This window comes from Dipodomys ordii, unplaced genomic scaffold, assembly GCF_000151885.1.
Source record: "Dipodomys ordii isolate 6190 unplaced genomic scaffold, Dord_2.0 Scaffold16, whole genome shotgun sequence".
Taxonomy (NCBI): Eukaryota; Metazoa; Chordata; class Mammalia; order Rodentia; family Heteromyidae; genus Dipodomys; species Dipodomys ordii.
The window spans coordinates 12,918,838-12,939,995 of record NW_012267232.1 but is presented as its reverse complement, the minus strand read 5'-3'; the positions used below and the strand labels follow the sequence as shown (position 1 = coordinate 12,939,995).

At 37.4% G+C, this 21,158-nt stretch overlaps 1 protein-coding gene across 1 annotated transcript in view; it reads left to right on the top strand.

Annotated features, from left to right (window-relative positions):
- The first annotated feature begins 1,106 nt into the window (after positions 1-1,106).
- Positions 1,107-21,158, top strand: part of Lrfn5 (leucine rich repeat and fibronectin type III domain containing 5) — a 276,989-nt gene continuing 256,937 nt past the window's right edge. Inside the window, exon 1 of the mRNA XM_013012269.1 lies at positions 1,107-1,679. The gene's annotated coding sequence lies outside the window, so the exon portion shown is untranslated. The remainder of the gene's footprint in view (positions 1,680-21,158) is intronic.

The window sequence follows — 21,158 nt, the reverse complement described above, 5'->3', positions numbered from 1 at the left end:
AGCGGGGAGCGCCGTTCCTCCCGGCCAGGCGGCCGCCGTGGCACGGAAGCACTGTGGAGACGAGCGGGTCTCCAAGGCCTGCCGGGGCGGCGGCTGCAGCTTCGGAGCCCGGCTCCCCGCCCCGCGCCTAAAGCTGCAGACTCGCCCTGGCGACGCGGCCCGCGGGCGGGGCGCCTGGGGCGCTGTGTGGCGTGGTGCGCAGGGAGGCGGCGAGCGTGTGCGGAGCTGCCCGGAGCGGGCAGTGTGAGTGTGTGTGTGTGTGTGTGTGTGCAGGCTTGTGTGCGTGTCTGTGTGAGCGTGGTTTTCCTCCTTCCCCTGAGCCTGTGGAACGGCTTCGTAGCTAGCTGATCCCTTTAGGATTCTTGACTTTGGGGAGCTCTAGGCTATGAGCACAACCCACCCGTATAATTCGTTTAGCACGGTCGGTTATATCAAGGGAGGAAAAAAAATAAAATAAAATAAAGCGCACTGGACGGGGGTGGGGCCGCCTGAGGAAGCCTTCTGGAAATACACACGCAGAAGAGAGGAGGAATCCAAAGACCCGAGAAGACTTTCATTCCACCTCTGCTGACCCTCCGTTGCCTGGACAAGATTGTGGATGTTTGCTACCGTTTCCAGCCGTCTTGGCGTCTCTCCGGGGGTTCGTTAGCCGCTTTCCTGCTAGCTGCGTGTGGATGTGCGTGTGTGTGTTGGTGCGCGTGTGTTATGTGCGCGCGCCTATCTGATGCATTTGACTGTCTTTTTATCCAACTGCCCAGAAGCCAATGTGTGAACTCTCCGTGCTCCGCTTCTCCGGGAGCGCCAGGGACGCCCAGACGCCTTTTCCCGGTTGGATTTAGAGCCAAGGAGAGGCTGAGGACCCAGGTGTGTGGATCACTTTAGCCACGCATTGGAAAGCCGCGGTATTAACTCGATTCCTGGTACACGGCAAGGTCAAGAGGGGGGCTTGCAGATGGTCCTGTGTGCGTGCATCTAGACTTTGCTGTCTCGGCAGGAAGGATACGAAAGTTCAGCCCTTCGAGCTGGAGCTGGTTTACTATACAGACAAGGTAATGAGGATTGCTTTTCAAACTGCTTAAAGAAAAACAAACAAACAAAAAAAGCCCATAAAAACCCTGACGTGTGTACAGCCCTTTCCAGGCTTCCTACTCCTTACCAAAATGTCACCAGCTCTTGAATTACGAGGATTTGGTTTGGAGGAGAACTTGAAGGAAACGTGATCGCAGGGCCAGGCGAAAAGGAGACGCCGTTCTTTGCTGCCGGTGGGCTTAAGAAGTCGGTTTGGAGAAGGACCCGGACCCTCCTTGTTTCTCCCTCCTGGAGCAGTGTTGCGTGTGCAAGTGTGAGTGTGCGCGCGCCCGTTGAGTGTGTGCGAGTGTGTGTGAGTGTGTAAGTGCGCGGCCGTCCTGCCTCTGCCCGCTCCCCGGGCGCAGAGCTGCGGGTTTCATGGGGCGATCCGCGCCGATCCCGCACCCAGCGCGACCTGCAGGCAGTGGCGGCAGTGGCAGGAGCCACCTCTCCGACTCCCTAGGATGCGGGTGCTGAGCTATGGCAAAGGGCAGCGAAGTGACGAGCGAGACACGCGCACGACTGTGAAAGCCACCTGGAGCCACCTTGCCGGGATTGTACCTGCGGGCAGAAAGTCCTCCTACGACCGTCTTTTCCCCTAGTGGCACCAGGTAACAAGCAAACGCCTACTCCCTCACCCAGTTTCCTTTTGGTCTTGTTTCTAGTGTCTTATCTGCATTGCAGGCTACTTTACTTATTAATGTTTGAAAATCATTAAGAAGGGCTTGGGTATCCAAAGACGCCTGCTCTGTGTGTTGTGGTAAATACAATGTCTAGTACATGGAATATAAATCTATACCTGAGCTCTCTTAATCTAGTAAAGTGAAATCTAAACGAATATGGACATGCTCCACCCTATATATATATATGTGTATATATATATATATATATATATTTGGAGCTAGGCTTGTTGAACCTGTCTGAAGGTGTCAGAGATTAAAATTTCGTGTTTGCTTTAGGCTATGGTTGCCACAGATCATTCGGTATTCAGTCCTCCCTGATTGTACACTGAGAAGAGTGAATGTTTGGTTTCCACCCATTATTTCTGCCAGAGATCATTTTTGATCCCTCTTTACCTGCCTCTTGGTGCCATGATATTTTTTCCTCCCTTTTCCTTGTTGTGGACAAGCTTGCAAAAATCCTTTTAGTAGTTGCAAATTACTATGCATTGGGAGACTTAGAAATGGAGTTTTCTTGTAACTTGCTTAGCATGGAAGGGAATTCATTGTTAAGGGTGTGTGTTGAGATCTATGGTGTTTAACTGCCGGGGCTTGATTTTATGGTAGCTGAATAAATCCATGAGAGAAGTCATTTTTATATCTAGAAAAATGAGGCCAGATCCTTAAACAGACCCCCCCCCCCAGCTGAATTATGTAGGTTGTGGAGAGGGACTTGCGATTGCGTTTTTGTTCTTTCTGTGTAATAAGCATTTTGCAATTACTTTCCAGTGCTTTGATTTACCAGGAGCAGGTTGGGTTTGTGACTGCCTAATTAGCATACTGGGTCTGATACGTTAAAATGGAGATTCCTGGACCTGTTCATTGAACTTCCAGACCTCCTTTCCTCTTCCATCTGATTTCTTTCTTTTCTTTCCTCATCTCCTCTGCTGTCCTTCCCCTGCGGAAAATTTCACCCCCTTCTGGAGGGCATTAGAATTAACAAGATAAAGCTCTTCTAAAGTAGTCTCATCAATGTTTTATTACATAGTGAAGACCATCTGAATAATTCAGCTAAGGAGTGCTCATTTGTCTCCCTCCTTGGGGGAGCTGCCTGCTGGCAGTACTCAGAGGAGGTTTGGCTCTTGGATCTGGCCATGATGTACTTCCAGGAGGCAGAGACCAGGGTTGTTCTGGCTGGGTGAGGGAAGTATAGGGGTGCTGCCTGATTTTCTTCCACTAGAGGTGTTTCTGTAGATACCCATAGGATGGCATTTACCGTCTATGAGCTGGCCAGTTGCTGCTCTAGTTGTTCCTACAAGCTGATATCCCCAACTCCTTCTCTGGAGTCTGGGCTCAGCTGCTGCAGCAGCCCTTGCAGGCTGGTGGTGCTACAAGGCCACGTATGCAGCAAGCTTTGGGGGCTGGGCTTTGCCACAGCAGCTGTGAGGTCGGCTTTGACACTTTCTTAGGGTGGGGCTGGAGAGCTCAACGGGAGCCCCCTAGCAGACAACAGGCAAAGAATGGCCAAGGTGGTAGCCTGGATGTGAGAAAAAAGGCAGTGGGAGAGGCATGGGAAGGCTCTCTGTGGTGTCTGATTGCCTTTGCATACACATCCCCATTCTCCACCCCAGCCTTCTCCCATGTGAATACTCAAAAACACCGCTCTAAGAAGGTCTTGATATTTAAATACTACACGATTAAATGTATAGTTTCCCACATTTCCATTTGTTCTTTCTCTTCTTCCCTCATGCTCTTCTGAGTTTGATAAAGACATCCATGCCCTTCCTTGCTTTGCCTTCTTTCAGAATGCTACTATAATATCAACTAATCTAACATACCCTAGTTCATATTTACTAAGCACGAAGAGAGGAAAGCCATTATACAGGCAGGTTTATGTGTAACTTTCCAATCTAAGGAAGGACAGCAAGGGGAACTCAACTTGAATAGAAAAGCAGGTCCACCCTTTACCCTCAGAAGACATAGCAAAAAAAAAATAGGATTGCCTGCATGGAAAAGTATAGATAAACTAAACAAACTAAGAAAGAAAAAAAAAAACCTGGAGATTTGGGAAGAATTTGACAACAATTTTTTTTCGTCAATTTTCTTTTCTTCTTTTTCTTTTCCTTTTTAGTGAGACCAAGTGCAACTCCTCTATCACTTAAAAAATCCTAGAGAGAGCTGACTAGTGTGTGCTTAAATATCTGACAAGGGCATGCCTTTATCTCCTAAATTTATCCAGAATATTATGACAACTGAAATTATGCCATCTTCTTATCCCACCAATAGGTTCACAAGTAAGTCCTACCTCCTAAAGGGTGACCAAATAAAAGAAAGCTGGTGAAGACAGATAGTTAGTGAATTAGTGAATATGGCTACTTGGAAAATACCACTCTGCGTGTCTCTTTCCTCTCTCTCTCTCTCTCTCTCTCTCTCTTTTTAGTATTGTTTCTGTTTTTTTTTTTTGCAAGTTAAGTCTTGTCTTTGTCAAAACAAAACCATTAAACCTGATGTTAAATGCTCAAAACCTAAACAGAGATTAGGATGTGATTCAAGTTTAACATTGTGATTCATTGATGAGATTTTAATTAGGTTAAATGCCAGAACCCAATGTAGCTCCTAGAACAAGGTATCATGTATATATTTCCAAATGAAAATAAATGTTTCTCCCTCTCTTGTTTTCTCACTTGTCTGGAGAAATGGAGAAGATTCTACAGACAGAATCTATGTCTCTAGTTTGGCAAGATCCACAGGCAGAACTAGTCTAGCTCACTGATGGGTTGTCAGCCAGGTATGGATAGGAAATGTCCTAGAGAAAGCCTCCTCTCTTGTAAGCTTTCTTTGGTCACTATTAATAGGAAAAGCATAAGAGAAATGTTAGGATACCCCTGGGAAAAGATGTGAACAGATAGGAAGAAAGTAATTATCATTTGATTCTCATCCCCTAGATTAATTTACTCATTTTTTCCCCTCTTCTGTTTTGAACAGAATGACCTTGAGCAACACCAGGACATTGAGCTTCATACCCCTCTTTTCTTCCTTTAAAAAATGTAATAATTCCAAGACAGTTCAGTTTTGAAATACAACATTAAGGTGCTGGTTCATTTAGGGAGGAGTTCATCAGTGTGTATCACTGGTACTCTTGCCAGCCAGAGATAATTTCTTCTCTTTTTCTCAAGAGAGAGAGTAAGAGCTGTAGTCATCTGAGGGAGAATTGCCCCACCCTTGTTTCTTCTTCTATTATATTCATATCCTAGGTCACTAAATAGATTCTTGATGTTAAAGCAGAATCTGGTTATGACTTTTGGTGTTTCAGTGACCATCCAGTGTTATGTCTACCTCTAATCTTTTCATGACTGAGTAGCATTTCCCTTTGTCCATTTAAACCAGAGCTCTGTTTCCTCTTGCTGCTTGAAGCACTTTTGGCAGGGTAGTTTTGCTGAGTTTACTAGCTGGTGAAATTAGGTTCTTGCTTTCTGCTGATACTATTGCTGTGTGATGTGCTGTGCTATGTGGAAGGGATACTTGAAACCATCTAACAATGTTCCTAACTGGATATGAAGACACTACGGAACAACTACTCAGTTTTTTTAATATAAGATCCATTGATAATAAATAGCATGGCTAGTAAGTATTTTGGCCAGTGTTGAGGCCAGAGGAAGAAATCTACTTGAAATTTTAGAAAGACTTAGCTAGGTAACAATGATTTTACTTTTTGATTGCTTGGAAAAGCAACATATTGGCAGCATACGTAGGTTTTTCTTTTTCTTTTGCAAGGCATAATCACTTGTAAGTTTTCTGTCATATCCAGGTTAAAGATTCAGATTTAGGCCTCATAGATGTAAGAGTGACTTCCTAGCAGACATGACTAATGGGTAATCCTGCTGATTCACCTCAGTGACTTGTGTGTATACCTCTACCTTGTTCCAGATGCCTTGAAAATGAGTCTGTAGATTCTGTTTCTAAAGCTCACATTTTCATTCCTGTGGCATCCTTCAATCATTGAGGACTATTTAGAGCCTAAAGCAATATAATTGGTCCATTACATGGTTTGTGCATGATGAAATTAGGAAGTATTATGTTTATAATTATTGAAGCTATTTTGATTAGAGGTAAAGCATTTATATTATACTCTATCACTATAAATTATATGGTATTTTGAAACTTCCAATAAGTAAAAGGGGAGATGAAAGAATTTGATTCAGATATAGCTGATACTACTTATGAAGTAGGAAGATTGGGTCTGGCCAGTGCCATGTTGGCCACATGGTGGATGGTAGGGAGGGTCTGGTATCAGGGTCTGGTCTTCATGGTGGGAGAAGGTGAAACCCACTGCCTCTCAGGTGATGGGCGTGCCTGAATCCCTGGAGGCAGGGGTGTGAACTTGGATGATAGGTTACTAAATGTGTCAGTCCAGTGCCTGGGGCTGGGAGTTTCACGTGACCTTGGCCCCCTGACATGATCCTGTGTAGGCTCAGACCAGCTCAGGCGCCATTATGCCATGCCATGCCACGTGCCTCCATGTTCCAGCTCTCCATTGAAGCTGAATTGGCCTGGTGATATTGTTTCTCTTCTTTCTTTCCTCTCTGGCCTTCATGGCTCAGTTTCCTAACAGTGTTAAATGTATTTTCTGGTTGCTGATCTTTGAGACAGGATTCTACCATGCAAGAGCCAGCCTTTCAATACGACCTTTCAAAATTTGGTTTTTCCATTTTTCTCTACATACAATTGTAAGCTTTTTTAAAAAAAATCAAGATGGTGTGATAGATATGGTTCTGATAAAATGTTTTTAGTGAACTATATCATAATTTATCATTAATTATAAAGATGTTTAAGTGAAAGCAAACTACAATGGAATTATAGTTATATGTAAGTGTGTGTGAGAGAGAGAGAGAAAAAGAGAGAGGAAAAGAGAGTATTTGTGTGTGTACCATAATTTTATCTGTACCAAGCAAAACAGGTGGAGAATCTCTATTATATTAACTTCCAAATAACATTTTCAATATTTCTCAGAAATTGGCTTTGACATTTGATTTTTGCTAAGTTATAAGACTACTTGGGAAGAAAGGCCAATTGACCAGTTGGGGACTTGCTAGTGAATATATCTTTTTGTAATAAAAGCACATAATTATAATATTTTTGCGCTTTCTTTGTGGGAAACTCATAGTGATTTAAAAAATCTTTTAGTTAACTGTTTCAAAATTAGTAATCTGACCTGTTGAACTTAAAGACTTATTGTACAACTACTTAAAATTAAGGCAAAAAGGTACTATAATCTTGATGGAGAATGGCTGCAATATGAAACTGAACAAATTTTAGATTTTATAACAAAAAACTCTGAAAAAGAAGCAATAAAATAAAAAAAAGTTAAAGAAGTTTTTTTTTTGGGGGGGGGTCTGGTCGTGGGGCCTGAACTCTGGGCCTAGGCACTGTCCCTCAGCTCTTGAGCTCAAGGCTAGCACTCTGCCACTTGAGCCACAGTGCCACTTCCGGCTTTTTTCTTTTTGCTTATGTGGTGCTAAGGAATTGAACCCAGGGCCTCAGGCATGCAAGGCAAGCGCTCTACCACTGAGCCACCTTCCCATCCTTCAAGAAATTTTTTAACCAAACATGGGAACAGTTTCTCAATTCTTAGGAAAATATTGAAAGGAAAATAATTAGCTTAAAATATACTTAATCAGAGCTGGTTATTTAATTAGAGATACAAGCCTAACTATTACTTTTCTATATAGAATTTTGATCAAGTGCAGAAGAGACTGAAGGATACATTTTACTGGTTCTCTGGAGTTTGCTCTCTTTTCACTGCTCAAAATTAGTGAAAGGTCTTACACACAAAGAACACAAATTCTACTGTACTACGTCATCCCTAATGTTCAATTACTATCATAAAATTTTTATTTTTTTACTTTTTGTCCATACATGGGTTTGAACATAGGGCCTTGTACTTGATCATCAGCTTGCTCACCTACCTGGTGCTTTACCATTTTTGCTATGACTCCACCCCAGCTTTTTGCGGATTTTTTTGGAGATAGAATCTCAAGAATTTTTCTGCCCAGGATGGCTTTGAACCTTGATCTTCTGAATTTCAGCCTCCCAATTATCAAGTATTACAGTCCTGAGCCACCAGATGCCTGTCTGTAGACAGTTTTTTTTCTTAATTTGTAGCTGAATAACAGCACTAAAATGTACACAAATCAAATGCCAACACTGTCCACTACTTGAGCTTTATTCCATAAGGATAAATATCTCCATGCCATTAATATTCACAGTGATTTCAATTCACAGCACTCTATTCCATAGAAATATCACTCACTTCATGTTGAGCATATGGAGCTATTTATGGGAATTATGTTTTGACTGCTTATCCACCAGGCATTTTAACAACATATGGCTAAACTTTGACTTTTGTCCTTAGGGAATTTGTTTTCTTAGTAACCTGAAAGACATACACAAATGTATCAATGTTTTTCATCACTTTTCATGTTTTATATCTTGTAGTAATCAAGAACAAAGCTTCTAACTTCTCTACCCCTTCCTGTCCCTCATCATGAAATGAGGCTAATGACATGATTATAGGATAGGGTTGTCACAGATGCAAGTGGTAATAATGTCATCATTAGCAGCAAGATCTTCAGGAAGTACCTATAAAGGAGGTGATATGTATATAGCTTTAAAGCCTATATTTGGGGTCATAAAACCTTAAGGTGTCATCCAGAATAGGTATTACTTGAGTGCCATCTGAATACAAGCGCAAAGCCAAGAGTTTCCTTGGATTTGACAGCCCACAGGCTGTAGGAGCTGTGATATATCTCACAGTACATGACTTCCCAAAACATATTCAAATATAAATTTAGGAAGTTAGAATTATGAATCTTCTCAGACTTCTTGACATATATTCGGTCCTATCTTTCCTCTAAAGCATCTCTGCCAAGCGGTCACTTGATTAAACTCAAGTACCTTCAGTGATTTTCAAAATCACTTCACCTAAAGCAGATTACTCCATTTTTGTACGAGAGTGTCACATTTTAATCTTTTGGATTGAGCCAAATTTCTGGTATCCTGTAGCTTCTAATCAATTTTAAGATGGGGAGTAGGGGAAAGTGGTACACAATAAGTCTATTTCCTAATAACAGTATTTGGACTATGTGAGCTGAACTATTTGAGATCACCAACCTATGATTCCTCTGCTCAGGATTACACATATCCCAGCTGGTTAGCAACAGTTTTCTATGTGTTATTGTTTCAAAACCTTTTATATTTTATGTGCTCAATAAAGGTTAGCTCTCACTAATCTTCAACATTACTTTCTTCTCTATAGGTCCTAGTTTATCCTACTTTTTTCACTGATGAACTTTATTAATGCCAACAGCCCACGTGGATTGATGAGTAGAGTAAGGTTGTCATTCATTTCTTTTGGTACAGAAAAAGGAGTTTATGCTGCAGCCCTTTGTACTCTTTTTAGATGTTCCAATTTGGTCAATGTATCTCTTCTACCTGAGCTGAATAGGGAGGACATGGGAGTCCTTAGCCAATTACTTCTACTATGCTACAACCTGTCTATCCAGGTGTGGTCACAAGATAAAAAGTATTTTCAGGGGCTGGGAAGGTGGCTCAGTGGTAGAGTGCTTGCCTTGCATGCCTGAGGCCCTGAGTTCGATTCCTCAGCACCACATAAGCAAAAAGAAAAAAGCCGGAAGTGTGCTGTGGCTCAAGTGGCAGAGTGCTAGCCTTGAGCTGAAGAGCTGAGGGACAGTGCCCAGGCCCAGAGTTCAGGCCCACGACGGGACCCAAAAAAAAAAAAAAGTATTTGCAGTTTTGTGTTTTGTCTATAGTAAAAGTATCTGAGACTATTCTCCCAATACTCAGGTATTGTGATTTGTTCATAATGACCTGCTTATATCTTTTTCAACCAAAAAGTGATAGAAGAGTAATTTAGAGCATAATGATCTTACTCATCATCTGAGATGATGGTCTATCTATATCACAGGTTGTCTGACCTAATAATCTAAAGATTATTCTTTATTTCCCTATGAACTATTTATGTTATTTAATGAATACTTATTCTTTTATCTATTTCTTCTCTGAGACACAAATCAAAATGGAATAGATGCCATTCTAGGAAAATTTTATTTCACTGTAAAAATAAATACACTTTAGAAAGGCAGCCCTGTAGGATAGAACTAGTCAGTGAAATCCTTACATCTTAACCTCTTAATTAACCCTTAGATCCAAATGGCTCTTATCTGGAATATCTGTGAATTTGTGTTACCACCTGTTTTTGAAATAAAATCAAGTAGGTTTCCAGTAGTTTCCCCAACTTCCAGATAAGGTTATCTGATTTCTGACAAGCAGGTAAGTAATTTGAATACATAAGAAAAATGAGAAAAAAACTTGAAGACTGTTTTTAGATTATCACTATGATCCATAATTGATCCTGCTATTCTTTTTAGGCATCCTGGTTTAAAATAAGTATAGAAAGATTCACAGTGTGTTTCTGAATAACAGATTGGGGCTGAGGAAAAGTATATGCTTCCCCTGAGGGAAATGCATAAGCTTCCTTCTGTGTATTTATAAGGAAATTACTGAAAGATGACAATGTATTCTTATATATTATGATGATGGCCAGCTTCATCAGCACCATCATACCTTTCTCCTCATCATTTTCTGACAGGTGTTGTATGTCCATTACTATTTGGGTTTAACTTTTTCTTTTGGTTTGTATTTTCCACTACCCCATACTCTATGACTCAGTCAGGATCGCCTCTATCTTGAGAAGCAAATTGAGGCTCAACCCAATTAATTTTATTTGGCTGTGTGAAGACACTAAAAGGATTACAATTCAAATCTAAATATTTGTGATTCTAGAGAGGACACTATAGTCATTATGTCTCGTTTTGTGTCCTTTTTATGGGTACTTTTGTTGATGATTGCATATAATATCTTTTAAACTACATTGTGGATTACCAGCTTCTAAATATATCTCATATTACTGATTCCATATATCTTTAATGGTACAATTTGCACTATCATATTTTATATTTACAAGTCCTTGAAAAGCTATATGTGTATGTATTAGGGGATTCTGAATGTGTTTATATTCAGTACGCATTTTCATTCTGAGTCCTGAATAGTAAGTATATACTAAAACTTTTGTTAAACTAGACTGTGAGGTTTGGATGATTTACTAAAGGGACATGGAAACCATTGAAAATGGACAGATATAGCACAGATATAATAAATATGTAATAAAATATAATAAATGTATAATAAATAGTTGTTCCTGTTAGTGAGGAATCAGAGAATACTGCAATGTTGGGATGTGATAGATGTTAGAGATCACACGTCCATCATCAAAATATTTGACTCGGTCTAATCATGTACTGCATTCCAATTATCACAATGTTATTTTTGCAGTTGAAGCCATCATCCTTAATAGTGTTTCAGATTTTACTCCTGTTACCTCTTCTCTTTGGTACAAGGCAAAAAAGAAGTCAAGTACGAAATTCACTTTCTTAGCTCAAATCATTATCATCATTATTTCAGTGGCAGAGGGATTTGATGATGGTCTGTCAAAACCTAGGCTTAATTCTAAATATACCATTTGTCAGGACAGATCTTTCCCAGAGTGAGCCTGTGGTATGTTCTGATCTGTGATCTACTTTCTTACAATGCCCAAACATTCCTTGAAACATCTTCCCCTCAAAGATATAGATGGTTTGGTTTTTTTTTAATGTAGAATTTAGACTCTTCCTGGTTTGAACCACAGGTAGGCAGAAGTACTTGTACAATTTGCCAGATTAATTCTCCAGATAACATTTAGCATCCATATCGTATCACTGACAAAATATAATTGTTATGTAGCTTATCCCAGGTCTCTTCTCTCTTGAGGAAAATGGTCCAAATGTCAGCTAGATCTAGTGATGAGGCCATTATACTAAATTGAGCCTCACAACAGTTATATGAGTGATCCCAGTTGTGACCAGAAAAACTCCCAAGCTTAGACTAACTCAAATCACTCATCAGCAAAACCATGAACAAGTTTAAATCACTGCATTATTGGGTAGAAAGGAAACAAGGAATCCATCCAGGGTAATAAGCCATAGCCAGCCACTATGGTTCAACAAATATTTGTTTAAAGATTTACCATTCTAGATCTACTACTATTCAATATATGTATTCATATGATTTTGAAGCAAAATGTTTTCATATACTAAACCTTTGGATATGTTTGTCAATCCCTCAGTAGGTATTCGTAAGCTACCCTTTCACATAGCTGACGGTTGAATGTACATGGAATTTATTCCAATTTGCCTGCTTTACTAAAGTTGCCTCTTATTACGATATTAGAGAAATTTCCCTATGAAAATGTTGAAATCCTGTGCTAAGGGACATGCTGTTCAGTTAAAGCCCAAGGTGCACAGAGGCTTTGTTTCTCCAACTTGCTTTTGAGCTTGGTATGATTCAGTTTGATGTTTCCTTGGTTCTCCAATCTTTCATTTTACATTCTAACTGTGTTTATATTTACTGTTCATTCCTTCTGTAAATTAAATCAAGATTGCACAATTACAGTCTGGCACTTCATACAAACACACACTTCATTTTATTTAATAATATTCACATTTATGTATCAAATTACTCTACAGGAAATTGATACTCTGTTGCAGGTATAATAAGGATACAGTGTACAGGCCATAGAATACAGAATTAAAATGACTTTTATAACTTTATTATAGTTCATTGGCAAACGTACATCATTAACATAAGTATAGCCTACTTCAGTGATTTGCTTTTAGCAAAAGAAATGTATTTGTGAGGAGGTGAAAGGAAATGTATTTTATATTCACCTACGTGTTTCCTTCAAAAATATTTTGTAATTATGGATTTGAGAGTCATTCTGAATTATACTGAAATACAATTTACAATTTACATTTTCTTGTATTTCTTAGTATGATTTTAGAGTTTATGATTAAATAGGTAATTCATGTTGTATCAATTATTTGAAATTTTTACTAGTGAAATATAAAATAACCAGATACATATAACCAAGTATTGCAAGTATAATTGAAAATTAAAACATAGTTCTCATAGTTCTTGTCTAGAGAACGGAGCTAATGTTGATATCCTCCCAAACCCTTAACAAGATGCTGAAATAGGATTCAGGACGACCCATTGTAACAATGAGATGTACAAGACAGGAAAGGGATGGTAGGGGAAAAATAAAGGAGGTTGTAACAATGCTCGATAGGAAATGGACTCAGTACCTTGCTCATGTAACTGTAGCCCTTCTGTACAGTATTTTTACAATAAAAAGTAAATATTAAGAACAAAACCCCAACAACACAAGACTTAATTTGAAACATTAATTAAAAGGAGGTATCAAAGTAAGGAATTTCCACCTTTTCTCATACTGAATGACCAATAATAGAATGATTAAATCATACCAGCCATTAGCAGTTATACATGCTGAAAAATTGTAGTTTCATGTAAAGAATAGCTGTAGATATTTTCACGTGTTTTCATATTTTCATAGTTGCTCCACTGAAAAATATGTATCCTTATGTTTTTCATATCAGATTGTATTATTTGGCTTCAGTAGAAAACATCTTTCTGCTTTACCATGTTATACTGAGGACTGAAGGAATTTTTTTATTTTTATTTTTTATTGTGAACATACTGTACAGAGGGGTTACAATTACATGGGCAAGATAATGAGTACATTTCTTATCAACCATTGCAGCCTCCTCCTTTGTTTAAAGACAATATCAAGGCAATATTTTTCTTTCCAGATGAATCTATAAATTTGTCTTTTGAAAAAATCAAAATACAAATAATTTTCTCAATAAATATGGAGTCACCAAATATTGTTAAAGTAGCAGAGATAATATTGTAAAAAGTTGACATTACAGATAGAATATGATCTTTGGGATATAGCCAGGAAGAATAAGTTAGTAATCATTTTACCAGTTATTTAATGTGCAGAACCAATTCAAGTTGTGTTTTATGAAGCTACTTAGAGGAATATCTGAAAAAAATAATATAAAATCACAAACAGAAAAACTAGATAATATGTTCAGAATGGTCTTATTTATGCACCATGTATTTTGTGATAAAATACACCCTTTTCCTTAAGTCTATGTGCAATGAATGGAGTTGAAAAATGACTAATATCCTAATTTCTTTTTCTTTTTGTGCTGTTTGAGAAAATTGACCTTCTATTTCTTTAGACTGAGTTTTGATGACTTTATAGTTCTATAAACTTGTCACTTTAATAGTTTTTTTTTTCTTTTGTCTCTTGAGTAGATGAAGCTTTAACTCAGTGCCTCTTGCTTTCTTGCCCTGCTTACTTTCCTTTTTGTGCACTCTACCATTAGAGCCATGCCTCTGCCTTGGCTTTTGGTTGGATAATTGGAGATAGAGTACAATTTCTGCCTAGGCTGGCTTCTAATCTCCATCTCCAGGTCTCAGCCTTCTGAACAGGTAGTATTGGAGGTGTAAACAAGTGGCACCCAGCTAATAGTTCTATTTGTTCTCTTAGTGCTTTAATTAAAAATATTTGAGTTGCCAGATGAGAATATGACTATAGTATGCATTCACTTGTTGAGATAAAATGAAGATATATATATGTAATTAATACCTGCGATGTTGAACAAAATCAATTTACTTCAATTTGAAGTGCTATTTGTAGCTTTACAATGTGATATGGAATAAAATAATTATCTTTAAAAGAAGGAAGAAGAATCAGAACATTTTAAATGCGAGGATAGGGAATTTGAGGGTATGTTGGGTGAATAAATGAATTGATATGTACATTGACATTATGCCCATATTGTAATAAATATTGTTAGAGAAGGTAACTATAAAATACTAAAATGCAATAGATAGGAACTATTTTCATTACCTGAATGTTAATGTTTATGTTTTAATGATAATATTTGTAACATTTAGATTTAGTTTATGTAGAAAAGAAAAAAATGCTATTTTTGAAATATGACATATTCAAAACAACCTTTGAAACATAATTTGGTATTCTCATGAAGATGGTTTCTATTATCTTTCGTTATGTATCTTGCATAATATGTAGTCTATATTGGGAAAAGGAACTGTCAGCTCCTTCAAACTGCAAACTTTGGTGGAAGGGGTAATTTATTAGGGGAATCTCAGTCTTTGTAGAAGCAGAGATTCTGTATGAGCTGAATGAATGTAAATAAAATTTATATGCACTTTGACAAATTAGTGTAATCACTGATAGTGTAAAGGTAGAATGTGCCATGCATGAGATGAAATGATTAATTAACTATACAGCAGACCTAGGTGAGACTTACAGGTTGGATATATAAAATGTGAGACAAATGGAGTGAAATGAGGGTTTAACCTTGTTAGAATTTTTCAGAAAGCATGAGCTTCCAGCTTTAAGCAATTAGAGATAAGATGGACCAATAGGGTTGTGTCACCGAGGACTTATTTATGAACAAGTGGGAGAGTCAATGTAACCTGGATCAAGCCCCAGAGGAGTTTCTTGGTTCACCCAACCAGTATAGAGCTGTCTTCAGGCATTCCTTGACTTAGCATTGCAAGAATTGAGAGATCAAGATTTAACTTTCCAGTGTAATTCATCTTTATGTATTTCTCTTCTAGATCGGAAAGGGCAGAGCATGATAGTTTCACATTATCACAGCACAAAGTGCAAAGCAGAAACATAAAGGGAGGGAGGAAGGAAAAAGGAGAAAGAGAAGTGCTTTCTTGTACTGCTTTCTGGAAGTCCCAAGGTGTTTCAATTGGTGCTTTATTGAATTAGGTCACATTACCATTTGTGCACAGAAGAAATTAAGAAGCCTCTGTGTTACTTTGTCCATTTCTATTTCACTTCTTGTATACAAATACATATATATGATGTAGATATACATATACATATATACATACACATATACATATATATGAAAAGGAGGATATATATATATATAGCTCCTTTCTTCCTACCAGAATTATTTCCCATGAAAACCTACTCTTCTTTCTTACATGTAAAACTTTAAAGCCAATACAGCCTTAGTGAAATTTTAGAATTCTTTTTTTTCCATAAGTTTTAATTGTGAAACTACTGTACAGAGGGTTTACAGTTACATGAGCAAGGTAATGAGTACATTTCTTATCAAACATTGTTGCCTCCTCCTTTGTTTTTCCCCTTCCATCCTTTCCCTCCCACCTCCACAACTACACTCCCCCCTCACGTCTAAATTGTAAAGTTCGTTTTTCAACATAGTGTCTTGTACATCTCAATAGTTCAACATGAATCCCTGTTTAAAAATTTTTTTTTTCCCTTCCCCTCCCAAAATTATACCAACATCAAATACAGTGAAAATAGGTGTTATCCTGTGGGGGAGGAACATACAAAACAACAAAAAAATCACATGGTACCTTATAAATACGTTAGAAACAATAGCAAGAAAGGTAAAACCAGTTGTGTCCCTATCTTGGGTTTCATTTCTCTTAACTTCATCTTATCTGGTCATATTGTACATAGCTTTTGGCCTTGTCTTCTTATCTCAGACATATACTAGTCATTGCAAATAAGGGAAACCATGGGACCTATGTTTCTTCTTTGATAGTGTTTCTTATTTCATGATTCCTAAGCAGGCTAGTGTTTCAGGGAAATAAGTTAAAAAAAAACTTGTCAAGATGCATTTTTTAATGGAAAATTTTTGAAGTGAGAAAATATAATAGAGTTTATTTCTAATAACACTATGTGTGCTCTTCATTAAAAGTTAAAACATGGTTAATAGAATTAGCATATGAAGCCTAGCTTATTTTTAACCATTGTAAGAGGTTATGTATATGAAAAAAACATATCGATGTATATCATATGTAATATATGTATGTATATATATGTAATGAATTTACCTGTATATATAATTTGAGTTCACACACTTTGACATAGGCTTATTATTATCATTTTAAATCAAATATTGCATCTCTAGTGATATATGTGCTGTAATATATAGTGATCACAATTTTTTCACTGTAAAATTATTCAGGAATATATTATACATTAAAAACATAGGGGCTCATCTTCTATTCTTTGTAAAATAAAGTCTAGTAAAATTATAGATGAGAAATAATAAAGAGTGGGTTTAAATACAATTTTTAAAAGTCTTAGTGCATTTTTCTCTTTGTAAAAGAGGACATACAAATGCTAAACAACTTTTGTAGACTTTGTTTCATTACTAAGATTGAGCTTCCAACTTCCCGAATCATAGAATTCTTCAGAATGGTTTAAACATGTCAGAAAGTCATACTGATTTTCATAGGGATAAATTCATATTTTTATTAGGTAACAATTTAGTTTTCTTTTGGGGTTTAATTTTAAATGCGTACATGATAATAATGAGCTCAGATTTATTTGTTTATTTATTTATTTTTATGAGGAGAAGATTGCTTTATTTTCTGTAAACTTATATTCACCATGAACATATAAAGGTGGGTGTGATAGTGTTCTCCATATATTGAAGCAATAACAGAACTTTAAGATAAGAGGATTGCTGGTCATAGAGGCTGAAATAGAACTGGAGAACAGGAACTACTTAAGTACAAGAAATTCTTTTTTTTTAGGTCCGGTGGTGGGGCTTAAACTCTGGGCCTGGGTGCTGTCCCTCAGCTCTTCAGCTCAAGGCTAGTGCTCTACCACTTGAGCCACAGCGCCACTTCCGACTTTTTTCTTTTTGCTTATGTGGTGCTGAGGAATGGAACCCAGGGCCTCAGACATGCAAGGCAAACACTCTACCACTGAGCCACCTTCCCAGCCCCAAGTACAAGAAATTCTGACACAGTATGTTGCAAGTCTGGGGAAAGAGGAATGTGGTGAGACAATGAGTGAGAAAAAAAAGAAAGGAAGAAGACTGGGAAGGTGGTTCAGTGGTGGAGTGCTTCCCTTGCATATATGAGGCCCTAGGTTCGATTCCTCAGCACCACATAAGCAGAAAAAGCCAGAAGTGGCGCTGTGGTTCAAGTGGTAGAGCGCTAGCTTTGAGCTGAACAGCTAAGGGAAAGCACCCAGGTCCAGATTTCAGGTCCCACATGGGGGGGAGGGGAGAAACAAAGCAAGCAAACAAACAAAGAAAAAGTCATTGTCTTTGCTGGAAAGCTGCATGAGGAAATAAAAATGTCCCTAGTGTTGGTTCTTACTTTACAATTGTAGCTGTATTTATTTTGTACAGGTTTTATCTTCTTTGCAGTAATCAGGCTTCTTAAGGGATAGTATTCTCTATAATAGTTGGATACTCATTTTTGTTTTGGATTACTTCAATATAGTAAAGATACAAATTTGAGAGAAGACTTCATAAGCAAGTTTTGGTCTGAGTAGCCTAAAGTTACTAACTATTGGGAAGACACTACATTCTGCACTCAAAGGAAGTCGTGGTGGCCTGTGACAAAAATAATGCAGGTAGTTCCTGTTTTTTTTCCTAGTGTAATGTAATTGGCTTAATCATTCAATTGCATATGCAAAATTTAGCTCCTAAGTCACCAAGAAGGAAATGGTATAAAGGATGATAGGTAGAAGGTATTGTCATGTTAAATAACTTGGATTTCTGACATCCAGATTTTGAAATAACTTCTCATCCATACTTCAATACTTCAATATATTTTACTAGATAAGAATATTTAGAAGATTGAATAATTTAAGGATAATCCAAGGCATTGTCTTGTGTGTGTGTATGTGTGTGTGTGTGTGTGTGTGTGTGTGTATACGTGTGTACTGGGGCTGAACTTAGGGCCCACTCTCTACCATGACTTTTGAACTCAAGGCTGGTGCTTTATCATTTGAGCCACATCTCCACTACAGGCTTTTTTTGATGGTTAATTGGAGATAAAGTCTCTTAGACTATCTATGCTGGCATCAAACAGATCTCAACCTTCTGAGTAGCTAGGATCGTAAGTGTAAGGCACCAGCAGCCACCTTAGATATTGCATTTTTCACCTAAATCAATGTGGATTGAAATTTAAATGTTTAGATTTCGCATTTAATCTTTTTTTGTGGAAGTACAGTTTCATTGCTTAACTCAAACCAACAACAGATTGTTCATAATTGTGGGCCAAAAAATATAATGCAATATGATATCATCATTTGTTAATTTAGATGATTCTTCAGAGGAGAAAAACATTGAGCAGGAAGGTTATCAGCAAAAAATAGACTACAGCAAAAGATATAAATATAACATTCTCTTCCTAGTCCTTTTCAATCTGGGCAAAACCTGCACTGAAATATCCTGTGCAGAATCTAAAAAAGTTCTCTTAAAGACTTACTTTGAGTCAAGGCAACCTTGAGCTTCTGATGTGTAACTGGAGACACTTTGAAATGACATTTTGATTAAACAGCAGTTGAATTATGAAATACTGTTATTTTCCATTAGTGTTGAGGTTTTTTTTTTTTTTTTTTTTTTGGGTCCGGTCGTGGGCCTGAACTCTGGGCCTGGGCACTGTCCCTCAGCTCTTCAGCTCAAGGCTAGCGCTCTACCACTTGAGCCACAGCACCACTTCCGGGTTTTTTCTTTTTGCTTATGTGGTGCTGAGGAATCGAACCCAGGGCCTCCTGCATGCAAGGCAAGCACTCTACCACTGAGCCACCTTCCCAGCCCGAGTGTTGAGGTTTTTAATTGGAGTAAGGAGCCTGACCAAAGCATTCAATCATGCTATGTTAAAAACAATCAGTTCTCAGAGTACACATACACACACACACACACACACACACACACACACACACACACACACACACTTATAATTAGCCTCATTCTTTTCTTCTGTTCTATTTAGAGAATAAAAATCAATTGTTTATTTTTTCTTTTTTTTGCCTTAGTTGCAAAAAAGTTGATTATGTTCCCATGAAAGATCTTAATTACAGGTAATGAGCTGCCAGTTTACTTTTTAATGAAGCAGCTTTAAGGGTACACACTTTTACTAGTATTTCTGTTCATAGTTTTAATACCACAGATTGCTTCATTGTCTTCCTTGTCACTAAGCAAGGGATATTTAGAGATGTGCTAAGGAATGAAAAAGACAGTACAAAGACAGATTGGTCTTTCCATGTAGTACTGTGTTGTAAAATACAGGCATGAATTTATCGCAATGTGAAAGCTGCACAAGTTAAATGAAATTGCAATATATTTTATTGCAATATGGCTTATAGTAACAAAAACACACTTCACAAAAATTTATGCAATTTTGGTATTTATTAATAAGTGGTAGATTTCCAAATAAAATGCTGTGCTATTTCTTAAATTTATATCATATCATATGTATCATCATATATATCATATATCAAATAAATATAATTGTAAATTTTCCAACTAATGACCAAAGACAATTAGATGCCACTTATTTGCATGCCAACTAAAATATTAATGGCGTTATATTAACAGATGTTTCTTTAAGTGAATTGCTGAAGTTTTGCAAACAAGCTTACCTAGAATGTTGATAATAATAAAGCCAGGCTTTATTTCATATATTAGTCATAATTTTACTGACAATATGTAAAACCAGAAGTATTTCTTTCATGTAAGCTTTGTTCTGCCTTATACCATTATCTTTGGGGAATACAGAAGGAGTTACTTAGACTAAAATCTTACTGAATGTTTGACTTCCTTGAAAAAGAATATTCCACTCTGGGCTTTATTTCCTTAACTTCATTTTCCTCGATTAAGAAATGGGAATGCTTTGTGCATAGAAACATTTGATTTTGACAGAAAATTTGACCATCACATTTAAAAGTTAAAAATGCAATTTCAACAAAATTAAAACTACAATAATGGATTTTAATTTATATCAGTTTATTAAATAACCTAGCAAAAACCCAGCAGAAAACCTACAAGACACCAGTTTTAGAAACTGATTATAGAGAAAAAGCTGCTGATCCACACACTAAAAAGATGTTTAAGTCTTATTTGGTCCTTATAAAGAATAATATATCTATTTTTTGAAAAAAATCTTTATTTCATAGTTGAAAAAATATTATAATTAAATACATTTCCAGAAAAGAGAAATAACTTACACTTGCCTAGTTACACATAAAATCGGTCAATTGCCTAAAAGGATGATTTTGTACCTTACACTTACTTTTTTTTTTGGCAGTGCTGGATTTTGAACTGAAGAGTTCAAGCTCTGTAGGCTGACTCTACCACTCCATCCAAGAACTGAGCTCTTCTTTGTGTTTGTTATTTTTCAGATAGTGTCAAATATTTGGGTTGAGCTAAACTGGGACTTCTGTACCCAACTAATTTCTCCTGCATAGCTGGGATTATAGATATGCACCACTACAATGGCCTTTCACATTACTTTCACAGCAGAAATTGGAGGGTTTTTTGAAACCCATTGTCTACTTTCCTTATTGAGATCTAATTCCTCCTGTATGCATTTCACAACTTTAAGCAATACTAACTTTAAGTAATT